This window comes from Trichosurus vulpecula, chromosome 7 (genome assembly GCF_011100635.1).
Source record: "Trichosurus vulpecula isolate mTriVul1 chromosome 7, mTriVul1.pri, whole genome shotgun sequence".
NCBI classification, from domain to species: Eukaryota; Metazoa; Chordata; class Mammalia; order Diprotodontia; family Phalangeridae; genus Trichosurus; species Trichosurus vulpecula.
This window is the reverse complement of record NC_050579.1, coordinates 186,728,821-186,732,380: the sequence shown is the minus strand read 5'-3', so window position 1 is coordinate 186,732,380 and position 3,560 is coordinate 186,728,821. Positions and strand designations below refer to the sequence as shown.

At 46.7% G+C, this 3,560-nt stretch overlaps 1 pseudogene; it reads left to right on the top strand.

The window, feature by feature from the left end:
* Window positions 1-333: 333 nt before the first annotated feature.
* Window positions 334-2,466, top strand: LOC118857733 (annotated as a pseudogene).
* The last annotated feature ends 1,094 nt before the right edge of the window (window positions 2,467-3,560 follow it).

Sequence of the window (3,560 nt, the reverse complement as noted above, 5' to 3'; positions counted from 1 at the left end):
ATCATTATCTTAGGTAAGCTCTGTGGGATATACAGCAATCACAGGATGGTTCCCTGTCTCCTTAGCAACAGCTGTTATCCAAATTTATTTTATTTATTTATTTATTTGTCAAAATTTATTTATCCAAATTTCTATTTCAACAAGCATCTATTAAGCATTTAAAATGTGCCAGGCACTGTGCAAAAAGAATAGGGGTCCAGAGAAAGGCAAACACACAGTCCCTGCCTTCAAGGAGCTCACATTCTAATGGGGGAAACAACCTGAAACAAATTACCATATACAAGATATTTAAATCCAATTGACCCATAAGTCAAGACATCACCCATGATGTAAATGGGAGGGGGAAGTAGAAAAGATCTCTTACAGAAAGTGGAATTTGAGCTAAGTCTGGAAAGAATCCAGGAGGAGGAGGTGAGGTAAGAGAACATTCCAGGTATGAGAGACAGCCAGGGAAAAGGCAAGCAGTCATTGTATTTAAGGGGCAGCAAGAAGACCGGATCATAGGGTAGGTGAAGGAGAGTCAAGTAGAAGAGGGCTGGAATGATAGGAAGCGGCCATTTTGTAAGGGGCTTTAAAGCTGTTGCTGAATGAAGGAAGCCACATCACTATGATGGAAAGAGAATTCGCACCTTGTCTACACACAAGAAAGAAAAGGATTTATTTGAATCCTTTGGGGACGCCAGCCATATGTGACAGGTCAGTAAGAGGAACGGAGCTCACCGATTTAGAGCTGACAAGTTTTCTCATTTTATAAATGGGGAAACCAAGGTCCAGAGTGAGCTTAAGGGATTTTCCCAGGAGCCAGCAAATTTCTAAGGCAGGATCTGGACTCAGGTTTTCTTGACTCTAAGTCTAACACTCAAGGCACTGAACCACCTAGCTGCTTCCTGGACACTCCACTGCTTCTGGTTGAAGCGAGGAAGGCCCCATTGAATAGGGAAATGAACAAACGTGAGTCTTTCCTCCTACCTCTCAGATTGGGCTGGAATCAGGGAGAGTTGGGGAAAAGAAAAAAAAAAAGAAAAGAGGCTGAAGAGGAGGACAAAGAAAAGGAAGAGGAGGAGACATGATAAGAACAAGAACCATAAAACAAGTGAATCTGAATACTGAGAAATTATAATAACCAAGTTTGGCCCCAAAGAAGAGATGTGCAAAAACAATGCCACTTCTCCACACTCTCTTTGTAGATGTGGGAGTTTACAAGTACAGAATATTGACTATAACATCAGATCTTTTTGATCATGGCTTTCAGATAGTCCAGTAATTCTTACATTATCTTTCTTCTATCTATTTTTTGGGTCAGTTGTTTTTTTCCAATGAGATATTTCATATTTTCTTCTCTTTTTTCATTCTTTTGACTTTGTTTTATTGTTTCTTGAAGTCTCCTGAAGTCATTAACTTTCAGGTGCCCAATTCTAATTTTTAAGAATTATTTCTGACTGACAGGACAGTGGTGCAAACAAGCAGGGGCATTGGTCTCTCAAGTAAGTGAGTCCCCTGACCTCAAGACCAAGATGAACCTCACTCCAATGACACTCACTATGGATTCTCCCTGGAGGAAAAAGTAGCTGGAATTTGATGACAATGACAATGATGACTCAGTTTCAGAGCAGTACCCCCCCACTGAAGTGAGCCCATTGAGACCCTCAGCTTTGCCCCACCCCCAGCCAGCAGTCCCTCATCAGGCCCCCAGAGCCCACCTCTGAAGCTCCCGCTGCCTTTTCCAGGCTGGGGTCCTCTGTACTCCTAGAGGCCCAGGAAGGTGGCAGAGCCTACTGGACAGTGCACTGCCTCACAAACATGGAGTACATGTGTAAGGTGTGTCTAGCTGGTTCCTGTCAAGAGTTGCTGTCACCCTATGCCCACCTACCCCAACACCCTCACGTAGCTCCTGTGGCTGAGGCAGTCTTGGGCAAGCACCATGTCTGTGTATTCTTCCCAAGGGCATATGGTGATATGCAGAGCTATGTAAGGGAGCAAAGATGGGTCCCCAAGCAGGAGGCAGTCTCAGTCTTCCTCCAGATGGCCCAAGCTGTGGCCCATTGCCAGCAGCACAACCTGCTCTTGTGAGACTTCAAGCTAAGTAAGTTTGTCTTTGTCAACCAGGAGAGGACAAAGCTGGCTCTGGAGAATCTAGAGGACTTGTGTCTGCTGACAGGGCCAGATGACTCCCTGTGGGATAAGCATGGCTGTCCAGCCATGAGGCCTAAGACCTTCACCTCCCGAGACTCCTATGTGGGCGAGCCGGCTGATGTGTGGAGCATGGGTGTGGCACTGTACACCATGTTGGCTGGCCATTACCCATTCCGGGACACAGCCCCTACCCTTCTCTTTGGCAAGATCCGAAGGGGCACCTTTGCCCTCACTGAGGGCCTCTCAGCCTGTGCCCACTGCCTTGTCTGCTGCCTGCTCAGGTGGGAGCCCAGTGAGAGACTCACTGTCCAGGGCATTTTGCTGTACCCCTAGTTACAGGAGACGGGGGAACCCCTCTGAGGAGCCTGGAGTATGGGTAGCAGAGCAGGTGTTGCCAGGGAGCAGGAGGCCAGGCAGGAAACTGAGGAGGAGCTGTATAGTTAGACCAGGAGGGCATCTCCTCTGCTCTGCCCAAACCCTGACAGGGGGCAGCTCAAGCCTGATAAAAACTCCCCTCCTTCCTCTTTGAATCAAGCCAAACCTCACTCAAGTGCCTTAACAGTGGAAAAGAAAGGAGGTATGTGTGTACATGATTGTTACCAGCTGTACACACTTGACACACACATATGCTAATGTGTGTACACACACTCGTATACACAGAGGTTGGTGCACACACGTGGCAAACTCAGGCGGAACATATCGTGGCCCACATGCATGGTGGTGCACATAGTTAAATGAACATAGGTGGTGGTGTACAAACACCTAAAAGTCATGGCCTTAACTCCCTGATTTGAATGACCAGAAGGCCCCCTCAGGGCCCTTCCCCTGGGGCTCGGAGTGCTAGGTAGGACACTGGAGGGAGAGCTGGGCAATCAGCTAGCCAATAAGAAAACAATAGGAAAGGCCTAACTTGAGGTGGGGAGACTGGGGAGAAAGTATTATCCTGGGCAGACTGAAAGGTCTATGTTGAGGGGAGGGAAGGGGGCACAGGAACGGGTGAGAAGGTATCTCAGGTATCAGGCAAAGCCTCCAGTCCTTGGCTCCAGAACTCCAGGGAGATAGGAAGTAGAATGGTGAGAAGTCCAACTTTAGTACCACATATAGTGAATAAAAGGAAGCAATGTGAAATTAAAGCTGGAAAAATAGATGGGAGCCAGACTAGAGAGCATCTTAAACGCCATATTGAGAAGTTTGCCTTTTATCCTAGAGGCAACAGGAAGCACTAGAGGTTTTTATCAAGAGAATAGCATGGTTTGACTCAGACGTGAGAGGCAATTGCAAGAATACTAAGATTGTAAAGGAAAAGAAGAAATGAAGACCTTAACTAGGCCTGTAGCCATGTGAGTGGAAGAGAGGCAAGAAATGTTATTGAAAGAGAATTCGCATAACAAGTAATTGGATTTGAGAGAATAAAGGGGAAGGGCCGC